Raw genomic sequence first — 21,849 nt, 5'->3', positions numbered from 1 at the left:
ATCAGGGGCTAATTCAGACCTGGGACACCAGGTGAGTGCAATTAACTACCAGGTAGAAATAAAAAACAGAGGTGTTCCGGCCCTCCAGGACCGGAATTGAAGAACCCTGCTCCAGACCCTCTCGTTTGGTACGATGTCACCAAATCTCAGGGAGAAGGTGAGTGGACTGTGGTCAGAGATTATAATATCATGATATCTCACATTACAGGTATAGGGGAGTAGTTTAGCATCAACCAAAAAGTAGTCAATTCGAGTATATACATTGTGAACATGAGAGTAAAAGGAGTATTCCCTACCCGTAGGATTAGAGATCCTCCATATATCAAATAAGTTAGAATTTTTTATGTAGGTATTCAAGAATTCGCTTGAATAGGAGGTAGGGGTTCGCCGGGTAGAGGATCTATCCAAATATTGGTCTAGTACACAGTTAAGGTCCCCTCCAATGACCAGATTAGTATGGGAGATATCTGGAATCAGGGCAAGGACTCTTTTGAAAAAAGAGGGGTTATCAATGTTTGGCCCATATATATTTAGTAGAGTTACAGAAGTAGAATGGATCTCTCCTATTACGATCACATAACGACCCTCTTTATCCACAATAGTGGTTTTATGTAGAAAGGGAATTCCTTTCCGTACCAGAATCGCTGTGCCTCTCGTTTTGGCAGAGAAGTTAGAGTGATACACTTGTCCCACCCACTTACATTTAAGTCTGTTATGAGATTTGTTTTTCAGATGGGTTTCTTGCAAAAATATAATATCAGACGAAAGAGCTTTCAAGTGGGCTAGGACCCTGCCTCTCTTAATTGGTTCGTTTAAACCCTTGACATTCCAGGAAGTGAATGTAAGTCCCGCCCTCCTCTCATTTGTAGTTCCTATGGTGGCCTGCATAACATGTAACTCACTAAAAAGGTAAGAAAGCGCACCAAACCATCACGATCAGCATATGTAGCACCTACACCCGAGCAGTATCCAACCCCCCCCGCAAGCACCTTTACTCTCCACCCTGTTCCCCTACTTTCCCCAACCTTTACCCCCCCCCCATCAACCCACATTTAACAGGCATACACACATAGGACAGAAAAAAATATGAAAATAAAAATAACAAACACATTGTCTGGCCGATGCCAAAAAAGCACGGCGCGACCTCGAACAAGAGGTAAAACACAAATAAAAAATCCCAACTATGCGCTCACCTCTCACTATCCTAGAACTTCTACTAACATATGAACTGAGGAGGCTCCCGCACTTAAAGTGTTCAATTAGCATCTAATAAACCTAAACAGAATAAGTTGCAACTTAAACATATTACGCACTTAATGTTCATCTTGGGTCAATCCCTGAGATAAGCAAGATGTATCATCACAAGATTCTATTGCTAAGCAATACCGGTCTAAACATAAACCATCAGTAACCGACATAGACAGCAGTACAGTTACATATTGTGGGTTAGGAGAAGGGAACAAGGATTTTGATAAATTGAACGTACCCCCCAATCAAAAAAATAAAAAGTAAATAAAAATGTAAAAATAATAAAAATGTAAAAATAATAATAATAATAATAAATTATTTTCAAATAATTTAAAAAAAATAGTGATTTATATATACATATGTGCACACATACACATATACACATCCACACACACACACACACACATACATACATACATGTGCATACCTACATACATACACACACACACATACGTATATATATACGCACACACACACATATACACACGTATACACGCACACATACATACACACACACCCAAAAAAATATATACATATAAAATATATATTCTTAAATATATACAGATACATACACACGCATACACACATACATCCATACACAGACATCTACATACACAAATATGCATACCCCAGAATAATAATCTATACAAATTTAAAATATACACATACATAATACTAAAATGCTAAGAGAAAATAATAATAAAGTACAAATAATTATTATTATATGTACGCACAGGAATAATGTAAGAATTGAAAAATAAATAACGAAACAAAACAAAAATGGGGGAATATAAGTATGTCCATCCGAAAGTGTCAATGATCCGACCTGGAAGGCCTCCCAAACAGGCATCGCTCTAAACCCAGTCGGAATGAAAGTGAAATTAACGTTAAGTGAGAGCTCTGACCGCCCTCCATTGGTCAGCTCATCGTATTACATGTTCGGTAGCCCTTGCTGAGACCGTTTAATACGGTTTCACCCGTTATGGTATGGTATGGATTCGAGTCCGTGAGCAGACCTTAACACACAATGACAAGGCACTCTAACCTGTACGGGGGATTGGTGTATATTCCCGGATAAACTTCTCTGCGTCCAGAACCGAGGAGAGCCAGATCTTCTCCCCGGAAGGCGGGGTAATTCTTAGTCTTGCAGGGAAGAGCAAGGCTGGGCGAAGATGGAGTTTGTAGAGTTTGGTCATGACATCTCTGTAGCCAGCGCGGTGCTTTGCCACATCGGGCGCATAGTCCTCATAGACACGAAAGGGGTGCCCTTTATGTAACAGGTTGCCCCTCATTCGAGCCTCGCGCAGGATAAGATCCTTGGTCTTGAAACTGTGACATGTTGGGATTTGTTTTCTAATAATTGGATTTGTATGTGATGAATAGCTTAGAAGGAATGCATTAATGATGAGCATAGGTTTGTACTATACTGATATAAATTGTTTCACATAACAGGCTGTGATTCATGTGTGGAACGTTAGGGACAGATAAGAACTTATGTCTCACAATACCCGAACACTCTCTCTTTGTGATCTGTGAACTGTCCAAGGACGTGTACTGCAAAAGTGCTGACTTTCTGGATAAGTTGCAAAACAGCTAGACACCTGGCAGCAGGGATGCGCCAAGGGCCTGGGACTAGCCTGTGTGCCAACGGATTGGCTGAGTAAGTCTAAACCACGCTCAGTCTCTATTCTGATTGGCCAGCAGAGAGGTGGGAACTCTCTCTCTCTGTCAGAGTATTTGAGGAAGAACCTGTAACAATGGATCAGTTCTCTGTCTGCCCTGCATGGTATTTCAGTGAGCCCGTATACGAACCATCATACTTATCATACATACATTTTGCATATAATAAATTTAGCTTGGATTGAATATCTCTTGATTATGTTTTCTCTTATTCCAATACCAGATTTGAATTACGCAAATTCTAACAGACAACAGGTGATTACTGGGCGAGGACGCTGGCCCGGTCCAGGCACAAGGGCGCGATGTGCACGGTCCAGTAGGGGATCCGACGCCAAAACATCAGGTCCCATTGCATCCTTCAGTAGCTTGGCGAAGAAGTCGGTGGGGCGAGAGCCCGCCTCCACCCCTTCTGCCAGACCCACAACGCGAAGGTTATGACGCCTGGATCTGCCCTCTAGGTCGACCACTGTCACAGAAAGCCTCTGCACATTATCCTGCAATGACGTGCATAGCTTCTCTAACTCGTCGATCCTACCAGTGTTGAATTCAGAAGCTTTCTCAAGGTCCACAATACTCTGGCCCTGCGAAGCGACCGTTCGAATGGTGCTCTCGATTTTAGTGTCCAGTTCAGCAATAGTAGCCTTAAGATCCTCCGCTATAGCAACACGTAGTTCTCCCAAAGCCCAGGTAAGTTCTGTAAGTGTCACGTTGTTACCTGTGCCTTCCGCCATGTTTGTCTCGTTGTTTGGTGGGGAGTAGGCCTCTGATGTGGATTTATTGTCCTTTGGTCGCTTATTACTAGGCATTTTCACATAGAAAGTTACAATATTGTATTAGAAAGAAAAGTTTGTTGTAACAAGTGCAATAAAGTAAGTTAGGTTAGATTATTTCGCAAAAAAGTTGCAGGAGCCTCTCACACACAGCCGTTCACTCCAACATGCTAGCTCCGCCCCGTATATACTGTATTCTATTCTACTGTATTTTAGTCTATGCCTAGTCTAATATTAATATATTTCTTAATTCCATTCTTTTACTTTTAGATTAGTGTGTATTGTGTGTATTGTTAGATACTACTGCACTGTTGGAGCTAGAAACACAAGCATTTCGCTACAACCACAATATAATCTGCTAAATATGTGTATGTGACCAGTAAAATTTTATTTGATTTGATGGGGCAGATTCCAACCCGAGTTAGGCACATGTAAATGAAACGTAATTCCCTTTTAATGCACCTTTCTCTCTATGCGTATTCTGACCTTGAACTTAAGCATGTGAATAGCATGCTATTCACCCGCTATTCGTTCGGGTGGAGATAGAATAAATGAAGGTGTGGCGGAGGTGTGTCTACAGATACACAAAATGCGGACATGGACTTAATTCCCTAATAATTCCACCACCTTTACGTGCAAGGAAACCATGAACTTAAGCAATAGAATAGCATGCTATTCACCCGCAATTTGTTTAGGGTGGAGATCGAATAAATGAAGGTGTGTCTACAGATAAGCCGTATTCCGACCTTGACTTAATTCCCTCATAATTCCACCACCTTTACACAAGAGGAAACCAGAGAACCTGCCGGTTCCAAGTGGAACAAGCATCTATTGTCCATGCACTGTAATTTACAACTTGATAAGTGCTATTGATAAGAGCTAGGTAAATGAGTAATCAATTTGGATAAGGGAATTGTAAATATAAATGACACTTGTTTTAGATCTATTTTACCTTATAATCGCTGGAGACAAATGTAAAACCAGACATATGGCAGCAAACTGAAGCATATCAACATATCAACTTTCCGAAAGTAACGTTTATGAAATGCTGTGCCATTATGCTGAATTTAAATTGTACAGCCTTTTAACTTGCAGGGATGGCCACTCTCGAATGTCTTGAAGGTTACCCCCGACTTTTAAATTATGTTCGATATTAGCCAATATCAGTATCGACTGTCAGTAGGCCTAATAACCACACATACTTAACAACCAATTTACTATCAGTTCCCTTCAGCTGGTATAGCCTACATTATCATTCCATTGAATTACATTGTTTCGTTTACCGTCATTTGCTTCCACTGTAAACGTCATCACAGCTGTGTGGTTGTTGCTGAGGATCATTAGTAACAGTTGATAACATAAAAACTAGACATGTACAGTGCATTCTGAAAGTATTCAGACCCCTTGACTTTTTCCACATTTTGTTACGTTACAGCCTTATTCTAAAATGGATTAAATAGTTTTTTCCCCCGTTATCAATCTACACACAACACATAATGACAAAGCAAAAACTGTTTTTTGTTTTTGTTTTTGCAAATGTAGAAAAAATAAATAAAACGAAAATATAACATTTACATAAGTATTCAGACCCTTTACTCAGTACTTTGTTGAAGCAGCTTTGGCAGCAATTACAGCCTCGAGTCTTCTTGGGTATGACGCTACAAGCTTAGCACACCTGTATTTGGGGAGTTTCTCCCATTTTTCTCTGCAGATCCTCTCAAGCACTGTCAGGTTGGATGGGGAGCGTCGCTGCACAGCTATTTTCAGGTCTCTCCAGAGATGTTCGATCGGGTTCAAGTCCGGGCTCTGGATGGGCCACTCAAGGACATTCAGAGACTTGTCCCGAAGCCACTCCTGCGTTGTCTTGGCTGTGTGCTTAGGATTGTTGTCCTGTTGGAAGGTGAACCTTTGCCCCAGTCTGAGGTCCTGAGCGCTCTGGAGCAGGTTTTCATCAAGGATCTCTCTGTACTTTGCTCCGTTCATCATTCCCTCGATCCTGACTCGTCTCACAGTCGCTGAAAAACATCCTCACAGCATGATGCCTCCACCACTATGCTTCACCGTAGAGTTGGTGCCAGGTTTCCTCCAGGCGTGACGCTTGGCATTCTGGCCAAAGAGTTCAATCTTGGTTTCATCAGACCAGAGAATCTTGTTTCTCATGGTCTGAGAGTCCTTTAGGTGCCTTTTGGCAAACTCCAAGCGGGCTGTCGTGCCTTTTACTGAGGAGTGGCTTCCATAAAGGCCTACTTGGTGGAGTGCTGCAGAGATGGTTGTCCTTCTGGAAGGTTGTCCCATCTCCACTGAGGAACTCTTGAGCTTTGGAACCACCAAAACTCTTCCTAGACCTGGCAGCCCTGCCAAACTTTTTTGGTTACTACATGATTCAATATGTGTTATTTCATAGTTTTGATGTCTTCACTATTATTCTAGAATGTAGAAAATAGTAAAAATAAAGAAAAACCCTTGAATGAGTAGTTGGCCGTGTCATCACACAGTTCCATGGTTAGTGCAGGCAATAGACGAGGATATAGCCTAGTATTGTACCCTATTCTTCCTATTATAAGTATATGTACACTAATCTTCCAACATTACCATTGGTTGAAGAACTGAATGAATCAAACCACCGTTTTCTTTCTTTCATGGTTAAAGGCTATCCAAACCTGTTTTTTATGATTCATAAATACTTTCCTAAACCTAAATAACCTCCAAGATCAGATCAGTTTTTTATCTACCAATTGATGCTGAAACTGAGACAAATATGCATATATTTAGACGGCTAAGTCTAAATACCAAATACTGAGAAGTGCGTAGGTGTCACGACTTCCTCGGTAGCTGCCTCCTCTCCTTGTTCGGGTAGGCTTCGGCGCTCGTCATCACCGGCCTTCTAGCCACTGCCGCTCCTCATCTCATCATTTCATTTGTTTTGTCTTGTTTTTACACACACCTGGTTCATATCCCCTCATCAGTACCTGCATAAGTATTCCCTCTGCCCCCCATGTCTTTGTGTGTGATTGTTTTCATGTGGAGGTGACGATAGCTCGGTGGAGCTTTATGTATTGTATTGCCGGGATATTCACCCGTGTGCTTTGTTTTCTCCAGTGCGCCGTTATACCGCACTGTAGAGTTTTACGTATTGCTGCGTACAGCTGTATTTGCAGAATTCTGTGATTTCCCTCCTGCGCCTGACCAAATCACCCGCTACAGTAGAAAATGCATAAATTGCTGTCTGAATTGGCCCCAAAATGAATGTGACATAACAGCTATAGAGTGACTTGCCTTACAACCTGGAATTAAAATAGATTTTTGGGGGGTTTGTATCATTTGATTTACACAACATGCCTACCACTTTGAAGATGCATTTTATTGTGAAACAAACAAGAAATAAGACAAAAAAACTGAAAACTTGAGCGTGCATAACTATTCACCCCCCCCCCCCCCAAAGTCTATACTTTGTAGAGCCACCCAAGTCTCTTGGGGTATGTCTCTATAAGCTTGGCACATCTAGCCACTGGGATTTTTGCCCATTCTTCAAGGCAAAACTGCTCCAGCGCCTTCAAGTTGGATGGGTTCCGCTGGTGTACAGCAATCTTTAAGTCATACCACAGATTCTCAATTGGATTGAGGTCTGGGCTTTGACTAGGCCATTCCAAGACATTTAAATGTTTCCCCTTAAACCCCTCAAATGTTGCTTTAGCAGTATGCTTAGGGTCATTGTCCTGCTGGAAGGTGAACCTCCGTCCCAGTCTCAAATCTCTGGAAGACTGAAACAGGTTTCTCTCAAGAATTTCCCTGTATTTAGCGCCATCCATCATTCCTTCATTTCTGACCAGTTTCCCAGTCCCTGCCAATCAAAAACATCCCCACAGCATGATGCTGCCACCACGCTTCACTGTGGATGGTGTTCTCGGGGTGATGAGAGGTGTTGGGTTTGCGCCAGACATAGCGTTTTCCTTGATGGCCAAAAAGCTCAATATTAATCACATCTGACCAGAGTACCTTCTTCCATATGTTTGGGGAGTCTCCCACATGCCTTTTGGCGAAAACCAAATGTGTATGCTTTTTTCTGGCCACTCTTCCGTAAAGCCCAACTCTGTGGAGTGTACGGCTTAAAGTGGTCCTATGGACAGATACTCCAATCTCCGCTGTGGAGCTTTGCAGCTCCTTCAGGGTTATCTTTGGTCTCTTTGTTGCCTCTCTGATTAATGCCCTCCTTGCCTGGTCCGTGAGTTTTGGTGGGCGACCCTCTCTTGGCAGGTTTGTTGTGGTGCCATATTCTTTCCATTTGTTAATAATGGATTTAATGGTGCTCCGTGGTATGTTCAACGTTTCAGATATATTTTTTAACCCAACCCTGATCTGTACTTCTCCACAACTTTGTCCCTTTCTTGTTTGGAGAGCTCCTTGGTCTTCATGGTGCTGCTTGCTTGGTGGTGCCCCTTGCTTAGTGGTGTTGCAGACTCTGGGGCCTTTCAGAACAGGTGTATATATACTGAGACCATGTGACACTTAGATTGCACACAGGTGGACTTTATTTAAATAATTATGTGACTTCTGAAGGTAATTGGTTGCACCAGATCTTATTTAGGGGATTCATAGAAAAGGGGGTGAATACGTATGCACGCACCACTTTTCCATTATTTATTATTTAGAATTTTTTGAAACAAGTTATTTTTTTCATTTCACTTCACCAATTTGGACTATTTTGTGTATTTCCATTACATTAACTCCAAATAAAAATCCATTTAAATTACAGGTTGTAATGCAACAAAATAGGGAAAACGCCAAGGGGGATGAATACTTTTGCAAGGCACTGTAGCTGTTATATAGCTATATGACTGTAAAGATAACTGATGTGTGGTGAGCTTCCTAGCACAAAGGCATCACCCAGGTGATGAGGTAAGTTCCAATGCTTTAGGATCTGGAAAAGCTCTAATCATTATTATGTAAAGACTCTAGAATTCAGATTGTCACTCTCTACCTGCTCCTACCTTACTAAGGCAATACAATGTATAGGTCTACACTCCCATCTAGAGGCTTTGGTAACTGAAATGTATTTGACAGAGGGAGTTACAGTCAGGTTGTCAGCCCTAAAAGTAAATAGAGTGAAAGTCCACTGTAGTGTGTTAGTCATCATGGTGGATATGACTGATTCTAGTTGAGCTGATACATGACTACTAGTGAGTGGTACTTCTACGCCACCATAGTTTTCAATATGTGTCTCTATGATCTTCAGGTGAGTCTGGACTTGTTTTCCTCTTCCTCATCGCTGACATCAAGAACTTCTGACATGAGTTGGCTCTGGTTCAGATATCCTAACTTTTGGATGGCTGTATTTTAATTCAATATGAATGCTCTTTGTCAACCTTGTATTTCCAAGTTTCAACAACAGATAACAGTTGGAAGTAGCAGTGAACGGACTGTCGTGGAAATTCTTACACAGGGACACTCAAAGTAAATCTTAAATGAATCATCGTTTTTTGTCAGTGCGCTGGAGAGGTTTTTTATGTGTTCTTTCTTTACATTATTAGCTCAGAAAGTGTTTTGTATTATTAAATACAGCTACTGGATATCAGAACGGCGGTAACTCACCAGCATTATGACCAGCAATACGACTTTCCCGAAGCAGATCCTTTGTTTACTCTCCCCAGGGCAATTGAACTGATTCCAGCTGCTGACCCAAAACAATCGCCAGTGGAGGAGAGGCACTCGGAGTGGCCTGCTGGTTCAAGGCGCGCACACCACCCACCACTTCCAAATATACTACTCGCTAATGTTCAGTCTTTGGATAACAAAGTCGACGAGCTTAGGGCAAGGATTTCTTTCCAGAGAGACATCAGGGCCTGTAACATAATTTGTTTCACGGGAACATGGCTCTCTGGGGATATTCTGTCAAAATCGGTCCAGCCAGATGGGTTCTCAGTTCATTGCTCAGACAGAAATAAATATATCTCCGGGAAGCAGAAGGGCGGAGGTGTGTATTTCATGATTAACGACTCATGGTGTAATTGTAGTAACATACAGGAGCTCAAGTCCTTTTGTTCACCCGACCTAGAATGCCTCACAATCAAATGCCGACCGTATTATCTCCCAAGAGAATTTTCTTCAGTTATAGTCACGGCCGTGTATATCCCCCCTCAAGCCGATACCACGACGGCCCTCAAAGAACTTCACTGGACTTTATGCAAACTGGAAACCACATATCCTGAGGCTGCATTTATTGTAGCCGGGGATTTTAACAAAGCAAATTTGAGGACTAGGCTGCCGAAGTTCTGTCAACATATTGACTGTTGTACTCGGGCTGCTAAAATCCTCGACCATTGCTATTCGAACTTCCGGGATGGTTATAAGGCCCTCCCCCGCCCTCCTTTCGACAAATCTGACCACGACTCCATTTTGCTCCTCCCTTCCTATAGGTAGAATCTCAAACAGGAAGTACCCGTGCTAAGGACTATTCAACGCTGGTCTGACCAATCGGAATCCACGCTTCAAGATTGTTTTCATCACGCAGACTGGGATATGTTCCTGGTAGCTTGCGACAATAATTTAGACAAATATACTGAAACAGTGACTGAGTTTATCAGGAAGTGTATAGGTGATGTTGTGCCCACTGTGACTATTAAAACCTACCCTAACCAGAAACCGTGGATAGATGGCAGCATTCACGCAAAACTGAAAGCGCGAACCACCGCATTTAACCATGGCAAGGTGACTGGGAATATGGCAGAATACAAACAGTGAAGCTACTCACTCCGCAAGGCAATTAAACGGGCAAAACATCAGTATAGAGACAAAGTGGAGTCGCAATTCAACGGCTCAGACACAAGATGTATGTGGCAGGGTCTACAGACAATCACGGACTACAAAAAGAAAACCAGACACGTCGCCGACACTGACATCTCGCTTCCAGACAAGCTAAACACCTTCTTCGCCCGCTTTGAGGATAACACAGTGCCACCGATGCAGCCACTACCAAGGACTATGGTCTCTCCTTCTCCGTGGCTGACGAGAGTAAGACATTTAAGCATGTTAACCCCTGCAAGGTTGCCAGCCCAGACGGCATACCTAGCCGCGTCCTCAGAGCATGCGCAGACCAGCTGGTTGGTGTGTTTATGGACATATTCAATCTCTCCCTATCCCAGTCTAACGTCCCCACATGCTTCAAAATGGCCACCATTGTTCCTGTACCCAAGAAAGCAAAGATAACTGAACTAAATGACTATCGCCCCGTAGCACTCACCTCTGTCATCATGAAGTGCTTTGAGAGACTAGTCAAGGATCATATCACCTTACCTGTCACCTTAGACCCACTTCAATTTGCTTACCGCCCCAATAGATCCACAGACGATGCAATCGCCATCACACTGCCCTATCCCATCTGGACAAGAGGAATACCTATGTAAGAATGCTGTTCATTAACTATAGCTCAGCATTCAACACCATAGTACCCTCCAAGCTCATCATTAAGCTTGAGGCCCTGGGTCTGAACCCCGCCCTGTGCAAATGGGTCCTGGACTTCCTGACGGGCCGCACCTAGGTGGTGAGGTAGGAAACATCATCTCCACTTTGCTGATCCCCACAAGGGTGCATGCCCAGCCCCCTCCTGTACTCCCTAATCACCCATGACTGCGTGGCCAAGCACTCCTCCAACTCAATCATCAAGTTTGCAGACCACACAACAGAGGTAGGCTTGATTACCAACAATGACGAGACAGCCTACAGGGAGGAGGTGAGGGCTCTGGGAGTGTGGTGCCAGGAAAATAACCTCTCACTCAACGTCAACAAAACAAAGGAGATGATCGTGGACTTCAGGAAACAGCAGAGGGTGCACCCCCCTATCCACATCGACGGGACCGCAGTGGAGATGGTGGAAAGCTTCAAGTTCCGTGGCATACAGATAACTGACAAACTGAAATGGTCCACCCACGCAGACAGTGTGGTGAAGAAGGCGCAACAGAGCCTCTTCAACCACAGGAGGCTGAAGAAATTTGGCTTGGCACCTAAAACCCTCACAAACGTTTACAGATGCAATTGAGAGCATCCTGTCGGGCTGTATCACCGCCTGGTACGGCAACTGCACTGCCCGCAACCGCAGGGCTCTCCAGAGGGTGGTGCGGTCTGCCGAATGCACTACCCGGGGCAAACTACCCGCCCTCCAGGACACCTACAGCACCCAATGTCACAGGAAGGCCAAAAAGATCATCAAGGACATCAACCACCCAAGCCACTGCCTGTTCACCCCGCTGTCATCCAGAAGGCAAGGTTAGTACAGGTGCATCAAAGCTGGGACAGAGAGAATGAAAAAAAACATATATCTCAAGGCCATCAGACTGTTAAATAGCCATCACTAGCACATTAGAGGCTGCTGCTGCCTATTGAAATCACTGGCCACTAAGAAATGGAACACTAGTCACTTTAAAAATGTTTACATATCTTGCATTACTCATCTCATATGTACAGTGAGGGAAAAAAGTATTTGATCCCCTGCTGATTTTGTACGTTTGCCCACTGACAAAGAAATGATCAGTCTATAATTTTAATGGTAGGTTTATTTTAACAGTGAGAGACAGAATAACAACAAAAAAATCCAGAAAAACGCAATGCAAAAATGTTATAAATTGATTTGCATTTTAATGAGGGAAATAAGTATTTGACCCCCTCTCAATCAGAAAGATTTCTGGCTCCCAGGTGTCTTTTATACAGGTAACGAGCTGAGATCAGGAGCACACTCTTAAAGGGAGTGCTCCTAATCTCAGTTTGTTACCTGTATAAAAGACACCTGTACACAGAAGCAATCAATCAATCAGATTCCAAACTCTCCACCATGGCCAAGACCAAAGAGCTCTCCAAGGATGTCAGGGACAAGATTGTAGACCTACACAAGGCTGGAATGGGATACAAGACCATCGCCAAGCAGCTTGGTGAGAAGGTGACAACAGTTGGTGCGATTATTCGCAAATGGAAGAAACACAAAATAACTGTCAATCTCCTTTGGCCTGGGGCTCCATGCAAGATCTCACCTCGTGGAGTTGCAATGATCATGAGAACGGTGAGGAATCAGCCCAGAACTACACGGGAGGATCTTGTCAATGATCTCAAGGCAGCTGGGACCATAGTCACCAAGAAAACAATTGGTAACACACTACGCCGTGAAGGACTGAAATCCTGCAGCACCCGCAAGGTCCCCCTGCTCAAGAAAGCACATATACATGCCCGTCTGAAGTTTGCCAATGAACATCTGAATGATTCAGAGGAGAACTGGGTGAAAGTGTTGTGGTCAGATGAGACCAAAATGGAGCTCTTTGTCATCAACTCAACTTGCCGTGTTTGGAGAAGGAGGAATGCTGCCTATGACCCCAAGAACACCATCCCCACCGTCAAATATGGAGGTGGAAACATTATGCTTTGGGGGTGTTTTTCTGCTAAGGGGACAGGAGAGCTTCACCGCATCAAAGGGACGATGGACGGGGCCATGTACCGTCAAATCTTGGGTGAGAACCTCCTTCCCTCAGCCAGGGCATTGAAAATGGGTCGTGGATGGGTATTCCAGCATGACAATGACCCAAAACACATGGCCAAGGCAACAAAGGAGTGGCTCAAGAAGAAGCACATTAAGGTCCTGGAGTGGCCTAGCCAGTCTCCAGACCTTAATCCCATAGAAAATCTGTGGAGGGAGCTGAAGGTTCGCGTTGCCAAACGTCAGCCTCGAAACCTTAATGACCTGGAGAAGATCTGCAAAGAGGAGTGGGACAAAATCCCTCCTGAGATGTGTGCAAACCTGGTGGCCAACTACAAGAAAGGTCTGACCTCTGTGATTGCCAACAAGGGTTTTGCCACCAAGTACTAAGTCATGTTTTGCAGAGGGGTCAAATACTTATTTCCCTCATTAAAATGCAAATCAATTTATAACATTTTTGACATGCATTTTTCTGGATTTTTTTGTTGTTATTCTGTCTCTCACTGTTCAAATAAACCTACCATTAAAATTATAGACTGATCATGTCTTTGTCAGTGGACAAACGTACAAAATCTAATATCAGCTGGAGTTTGGGACGCGCTTTGACTACAGCGACCACAGCTTCCAGACCCTGCTAAACTACCTGTCTGAGGCAATGCTGATAGAGGGATCCCTATGGACCCAGGTTGGGCACGAGCAGTAAGACACCATCAGTAGCACACTAACAGTAAGACACCATCAGTAGCACACTAACAGTAAGACACTAGCAGTAGGACCCAACCAGGTAGGACACCAGCAGTAAGACACCAACAGGTAGGACACCAGCAGTAGAAAACCAACAGGTATGACACCAGCAGTAGGACACTAGCAGGTAGGACACCATCAGGTAGGACACCACCAGGTAGGACCAGCAGGTAGGTCACTAGCAGGTAGGACACTAGCACATAGGACACCAACAGTAGGACATCAACAGTATGAAACCAACAGTAGGACACTAGCACGTAGGACACCAGTAGTAGGACACCAACAGGTAGGACACCAGAAGTAGGACACCAACAGGTAGGACACCAGCAGTAGGACACTAGCAGGTAGGACACCATCAGGTAGGACACCACCAGGTAGGACCAGCAGGTAGGTCACTAGCAGGTAGGACACTAGCACATAGGACACCAACAGTAGGACATCAACAGTATGAAACCAACAGTAGGACACTAGCACGTAGGACACCAGTAGTAAGACACCAACAGGTAGGACACCAGAAGTAGGACACCAACAGGTAGGACACCAGCAGTAGGACACTAGCAGGTAGGACACCATCAGGTAGGACACCACCAGGTAGGACCAGCAGGTAGGTCACTAGCAGGTAGGACACTAGCACATAGGACACCAACAGTAGGACATCAACAGTATGAAACCAACAGTAGGACACTAGCACGTAGGACACCAGTAGTAGGACACCAACAGGTAGGACACCAGAAGTAGGACACCAACAGGTAGGACACCAGCAGTAGGACACCAGCAGTAAGACACCAGCAGTAGCACACTAACAGTAGGACACTAGCAGTAGGACCCCACCAGGTAGGACACCAGCAGTAGAACACTAGCAGTAGGACAGTTGCAGGTAGGACACCACCAGGTAGTACACCACCAGCTAGGACCAGCAGGTAGGACACCAACAGTAGGACACCAACAGTAGGACACCAACAGTATGAAACCAACAGTAGGACGCCAACAGTAGGATACCAGCAGTAGGACACCAACAGGTAGGACACCAGCAGTAGGACACCAGCAGTAGGACACCAGCATTAGGACACCAGCATTAGGACACCAGCAGTAGGACACCAGCTGTAGGACACCAACAGATAGGACACCAGCATTAGGACACCAACAGGTAGGACACCAGCAGTAGGACACCAGCAGTAGGACACCAACAGGTAGGACACCATCAGCAGCGGTGAGACATGGAGGGCAGAAGCCACTATCAGTCTTCTTTGTTTTCAGGGGCAGCTCCCACTCAGGAGTCTATTTCTGCCCGTAGATTTTACTGACAGATCACACCTTCAATGAAGGTGGTGTCCCTCCTTAGTGACACAAACAATCCCACTGAAGCTCCATGTTTTATCCCTTTAGCTGTACGAGGTGTTCCCTGGCATGATGAAGCACCTTCCAGGACCTCAAAATGCCATCTTCAGCCATTGCAACGCCATGGAGGCCGTCATCAGGGAGGAGGTGGAGAAACACAGGCGGGACCTGGATCCCAGCACACCGCGAGACTGCATAGACACCTTCCTCATAGAGATGGGGAATGTAAGCGGCTCAGGCTGTTACTCTGATGCTATTTCCTTCCAATGATTACATTTTGGTCTTTTAGCAGATCCTCTAATAATAATAATAATATGCCATTTAGCAGACGCTTTTATCCAAAGCGACTTACAGTCATGCGTGCATACATTTTTGTGTATGGGTGGTCCCGGGGATCGAACCCACTACCCGGGCGTTACAAGCGCCGTGCTCTACCAGCTGAGCTACAGAGTACCACTCTAAAACACAGGAGGCTGTTGAGGGGAGGACGGCTCACAATAATGGCCGGAATGGAGCAAATGGAATGGCATCAAACACATGGAAACCATGTGTGTGATGTATTTGACACCATTCCTAATTCCGCTCCAGCCATTACCACGAGCCCGTCCTAACCAAATTAAGGTGCCACCAACCTCCTGTCCTCTAAAACCTTAATTTGGGATTGAGTCCTTCACATTGTGAGATGATGAACCCCTACCCTGACACTGACAGCACAGTGGTGCTGTGTTCTCTGGACCTGTTCCTGCCTGGCACAGAGACTACCTCCACCACCCTGCTCTACATGATCACACACCCACATATACAGGGTGTGCCTGTGACCCCACTGATAGGCATTTAACTGAGTATACAAAACATTAAGGACACCTGCTCTTTCCATGACAGACTGACCAGGTGAATCCAGGTGAAAGCTATGATCCCTTATTGATGTCACTTGTTAATCCACTTCAGGAAGGTGTTCCTAATGTCAGGTATACTCAGTGTATGTCTCCCTCATAAAATATTTATGTTAATATTGACAGTTATCAGAACTGAAGCTGATATTCCTCCATAGAGAAGGTCCAGAGAACCACTAATTGATTGATTGATTTTGATTGACTGGTGTTAAACCCTCTGTTGTGACACACAGATAAGGTCCAGGCTGAGATAGACAGTGATAGGCCTGTCCCACCAGCCCAACATACACAGAGCCAAGATGCCCTTCACGGACGCTGTCGTCCATGAGATCCAGAGGATGGGCAACATCGTACCTCTCAACGCACCCAGGATGGCCCACAAAGACACTACGCTGGTGGGGTACCTCATACCAAAGGTGTGTATGTGTTGTGTGTAGGGCAGTTTTTGGAGTTTGTTCTTATATGTGTTTTTGTTTTTGTATTTGTATTATTTTGGGATCCCCATTAGATGCTGCCAAGGCAGCTACTCTTCCTGGGGTCCAAACACATAAAACAAAAGACAAAACAGTACATCACATAACATTATTACACATCTACAATAAAAAAAATGTACAATACAAAATGTATAATACCACCATACAACAATATTACAATGTACGTGTGTGTAGAGTGCGTGTGCTAGAGCTTGTGTGCGTATGCGTGTGTCTGTACCTTTGTGTGTGTCTCTTCACAGTCCCCGCTGTTCCATAAAGTGTATTTTTACCAGTTTTTAAAATCTGATTCTACTGCTTGCATCAGTTACCTGATGTGGAATAGAGTTCCATGTAGTCATGGCTCTATGTACAGTCGTGGTCAAAGTTTTGAGAATGACACAAGTATTGGTCTTCACAAAGTTTGCTGCTTCAGTGTTTTTAGATATTTTTGTCAGATGTTACTATGGTATAGTGAAGTATAATTAGTAAGTGTCAAAGGCTTTTATTGACAATTACATTAAGTTTATGCAAAGAGTCAATATTTGCAGTGTTGACCCTTCTTTTTTAAGACCTCTGCAATCTGCCCTGGCATGCTGTCAATTAACTTCTGGGCCACATCCTGACTGATGGCAGCCAATTCTTGCATAATCAATGCTTGGAGTTTGTCCGAATTTGTGGGTTTTTGTTTGTCCACCCGCCTCTTGAGGATTGACCACAAGTTCTCAATGGGATTAAGGTCTGGGGAGTTTCCTGGCCATGGACCCAAAATGTCGATGTTTTGTTCTCCGAGCCACTTAGTTATCACTTTTGCCTTATGACGAGGTGCTCCATCATGCTGGAAAAGGCATTGTTCGTCACCACTGTTCTTGGATGGTTGGGAGAAGTTACTCTCGGAGGATGTGTTGGTACCATTCTTTATTCATGGCTGTGTTCTTAGGCAAAATTGTGAGTGAGCCCACTCCCTTGGCTGAGAAGCAATCCCACAGATGAATGGTCTCAGGATGCTTTACTGTTGGCATGACACAGGACTGATGGTAGCGCTCACCTTGTCTTCTCCGGACAAGCTTTTTTCCGGATGCCCCAAACAATCGGAAAGGGGATTCATCAGAGAAAATGACTTTACCCCAGTCCTCAGCAGTCTAATCCCTGTACCTTTTGCAGAATATCAGTCTGTCCCTGATGTTTTTCCTGGAGAGAAGTGGCTTCCTCGCTGCCCTTCTTGACATCAGGCCATCCTCCAAAAGTCTTCGCCTCACTGTGCGTGCAGATGCACTCACACCTGCCTGCTGCCATTCCTGAGCAAGCTCTGCACTGGTGGTGCCCCGATCCCGCAGCTGAATCAACTTTAGGAGACGGTCCTGGCGCTTGCTGGACTTCCTTGGGCGCCCTGAAGCCTTCTTCACAACAATTGAACCTCTCTCCTTGAAGTTCTTGATGATCCGATAAATGGTTGATTTAGGTGCAATCTTACTAGCAGCAATATCCTTGCCTGTGTAGCCCTTTTTGTGCAAAGCAATGACGACGCACGTGTTTCCTTGCAGGTAACCATGGTTAACAGAGGAAGAACAATGATTTCAAGCACCACCCTCCTTTTAAAGCTTCCAGTCTGTTATTCTAACTCAATCAGCATGACAGAGTGATCTCCAGCCTTGTCCTCGTCAACACTCTCACCTGTGTTAACGAGAGAATCACTGACATGATGTCAGCTGGTCCTTTTGTGGCAGGGCTGAAATGCAGTAGAAATGTTTTTTTGGGGATTAAGTTCATTTTCATAGCAAAGAGGGACTTTGCAATTAATTGCAATTCATCTGATCACTCTTCATAACATTCTGGAGTATATGCAAATTGCCATCATAAAAACTGAGGCAGCAGACTTTGTGAAAAGTAATATTTGTGTCATTCTCAAAACTTTTGACCACGACTGTAGTACTGTGCGTCTCCCATAGTCGGTTCTTGACTTGGGGATTGTGAAGAGACCTCTGGTGGCATGTCTTGTGGGGTATGCATGGGCGTCCGAGCTGTGTGCTAGTAGTTTAAACAGACAGCTCAGTACAAACAGCTTGTCAACATTCTTACAAAAACAAGTAGTGATGAAGTCAATCTCTCTTCCACTTTGAGCCATGAGAGATTGACATTCATATCATTAATGTTAGCGCTCTGTGTACTTTTAAGGGGACAATGCAAATAGTCTGGGTAGCCATGATTAGCTGTTCAGGAGTCCTATGGCTTGGGGGTAGAAGCTGTTAAGAAGCCTTTTGGACCTAGACTTGGCGCTCCGGTACCGCTTGCCGTGCAGTAGCAGAGAGAACAGTCTATGACTAGGGTGGCTGGAGTCTTTGACAATTTTTAGGGCCTTCCTCTGACACCGCCAGGTATAGAGGTCCTGGATGGCATGAAGCTTGGCCCCAGTGATGTACTGGGCCGTACGCACTACCCTCTGTAGTGCCTTGCGGTCGGAGGCCGAGCATTTGCCATACAAGGCAGTGATGCAACCAGTCAGGATGCTCTCAATGGTGCAGCTGTATAACCTTTTGAGAATCTAAGGACCCATGCCAAATCTTTTCAATCTCCTGAGGGGGAATAGGCTTTGTCGTGCCTTCTTCACGACTGTCTTGGTGTGTTTGGACCATGATCATTTGTTGGTGATGTGGACACCAAGGAACTTGAAGCATTAAACCTGTTCCAATACAGCCCCGTCGATGAGAATGGGGGTGTGCTCAGTCCTCTTTTTTTTCCTGTAGTCCACAATCATCTCCTTTGTCTCGATCACGTTGAGGGAAAGGTTGTTATCCTAGCACCTTACGGCCAGGTCTCTGACCTCCTCCCTATAGGCTGTCTTATCATTGTCGGTGATCAGGCCTACCACTGTTGTGTCGTTGGCAAACCTAATGATGGTGTTGGAGTCGTGCCTGGCCATGCAGTCATGGGTGAACAGGGAGTACAGGAGGGGACTGAGGGGCCCCCGTGTTGAGGATCAGCGTGGCAGATGTGTTGTTACCTACCCTTACCACCTGGGGGCGGCCCGTCAGGAAGTCCAGGATTCAGTTGCAGAGGGAGGTGTTTAGTCCCAGGGTCCTTAGCTTAGTGATGAGCTTTGATGGCACTATGGTGTTGAATGCTGAGCTGTAGTCAATTAATAGCATTCTCACGTAGGTGTTCCTCTTGTCCAGGTGGGAAAGGGCAGTGTGGAGTGCAATAGAGATTGCATAATCTGTGGATCTGTTGGGGCAGTATGCAAATTGGAGTGGGTCTAGGGTTTATGGGATAATGGTGTTGATGTGAGCCATGACCAGCCTTTAAAAGCACTTCATGGCTACAGACGTGAGTGCTACGGGTCGGTAGTCATTTAGGCAGGTTATCTTAGTGTTCTAGGGCACCACAGTGGTAGTCTGCTTGAAACATGTTGGTATTACAGACTCAGTCATGGACATGTTGAAAATGTCAGTGAAGACACTTGCCGGTTGGTCAGCGCGTGGTCGGAGTACACGTCCTGGTAATCCGTCTGGCCCTACGGCCTTGTGAATGTTGACCTGAGCCAATTCTAATTTTCCTTAGTCTCTCTTTGTGGCACCTACTGAACAGTAGTCAAGGTGCGACAAAACTAGGGCCTGTAGGACCTGCCTTGTTGATAGTGTTGTTAAGGCAGCGCAGCACTTTATGATGGACAGACTTCTCCCCATCTTAGCTACTGTTGTATCACTATATTTTGACCATGACAGTTTACAATCCAGGGTTACTCCGAGCAGTTTAGTCACCTCAACTTGCACAATTTCCAAATTATTCATTACGAGATGTTGCTTCTAGGGCACGATGTTGATGACCAACCTGAACTCAGTGCTGTTTGATCAGACTGAATGGGTGACACCTTCAACCCACACCACTTCCTGGATGCTGAGGGACACTTTAGAAGGACCCAAAGAAGGTATGCATGTCTCCTCCTCAGGTAAGTGTGTGTGTCTGGGGGAGGGTCTGGTCAGTATAGAACTCTTCCTGTTCTTCGTCAGTCTGTTCCAGAAGTTTAGTTTCTCTTCACTGGATGGAGTGGAGCTGAGTCTGGAAGGAGCCACAAGAACACCACACCCCTTTAAGATCCACACCAGACCATGATAAACCTCTCACTGTCCTGTAGGAACCCAACTCCCCATGCACTGTGCACCCACACTGTGCTAAACACAGCTGAGACCAAATATGGACAACAGCCCCCTTTTGTGGTCTTTGAGGCACAGGCTCCATTAATTATAACAAGAAAGTTTGAAGAGGACGTGTACAAGTTTATTCTTTACATAAAACCATAAGGATGTACGACTTGAACTCCGTAGATTCATCTAATTTTGTATAACTTCAGGACCTTCCACTAAAACAATAATATGAGCTAGTATTTGACAGAGCTAATTTGGAGCTGATCTTACTCACTTCAAACCTCTCCTTTCCTTTTTTCTTTTTTTTTTTTAAACATTTTTTGTTGGGGGTAGATCAGGTTTAATCTTGCAGATAGATTGTAACTTCCATCAATGTAATTGTCTGCGTCACTTCCAATCCCCCATGGTTTTTTTTTCTCCAGCATCTTCACAAGGTCATTTGCTGTTGTTCTGGGATTGATTTGCACATTTCGCACCAAAGTACGTTCATCTCTAGGAGACAGATGGCGTCTCCTTCCTGAGCAGTATGATGGCTGCGTGGTCCCATGGTGTTTATACTTGCGTACTATTGTTTGTACAGATGAACGTGGTACCTTCAGGCGTTTGGAAATTGCTCCCAAGGATGAACCAGACTTGTGGAGGTCTACAAATTTTTTCTGAGGTATATTAGCTGATTGGCTGATTTATTTTGATTTTCCCACGATGTCAAGCAAAGAGGCACTGAGTTTGAAGGTAGGCCTTGAAATACATCCACAGGTACACCTCCAATTGACTCAAATTATGTCAATTAGCCTATCAGAAGCTTCTAAAGCCATGACATCATTTTCTGGTAGTACCAAAACAAATGGTCTAATGATTCTCTTCGCAGCAAAATCTGCAGAGCTGGGAAGATTCCCCATATAAATAACATTCTATTGGTTGCAAGAATTTTGTATAATAATTTAAATTGAAAAATTCTCAGTTTTGAATCCAGCGTCATTTTGCATATCAGTTCATAAACCATTTGCCATTGAATCGGTACGTCAGAAATCTCTTCCCAACTATTTTGCAATCTATATGGGACGGCTGTCAATCCTTTGGTCCTTAAATGAAACTGGTATACTTCTTTAT

The 21,849-nt window shown here is 44.5% G+C and overlaps 1 pseudogene across 1 annotated transcript; it reads left to right on the top strand.

Moving 5' to 3' along the window:
* Positions 1-11,818: 11,818 nt before the first annotated feature.
* On the top strand, positions 11,819-20,856 carry LOC311141136 (cytochrome P450 2J2-like; annotated as a pseudogene). The gene is made up of 5 exons (XR_014615525.1): positions 11,819-11,957; positions 15,283-15,459; positions 15,917-16,040; positions 16,361-16,543; positions 20,405-20,856. The product of XR_014615525.1 is annotated as a cytochrome P450 2J2-like (transcript).
* The last annotated feature ends 993 nt before the right edge of the window (positions 20,857-21,849 follow it).

Source organism: Coregonus lavaretus (genome assembly GCF_964263955.1).
Source record: "Coregonus lavaretus genome assembly, chromosome: 14".
Lineage (NCBI taxonomy): Eukaryota > Metazoa > Chordata > Actinopteri > Salmoniformes > Salmonidae > Coregonus > Coregonus lavaretus.
Note: the sequence above shows the minus strand (reverse complement) of the source record. Positions and strands in the feature narration are given on the sequence as shown.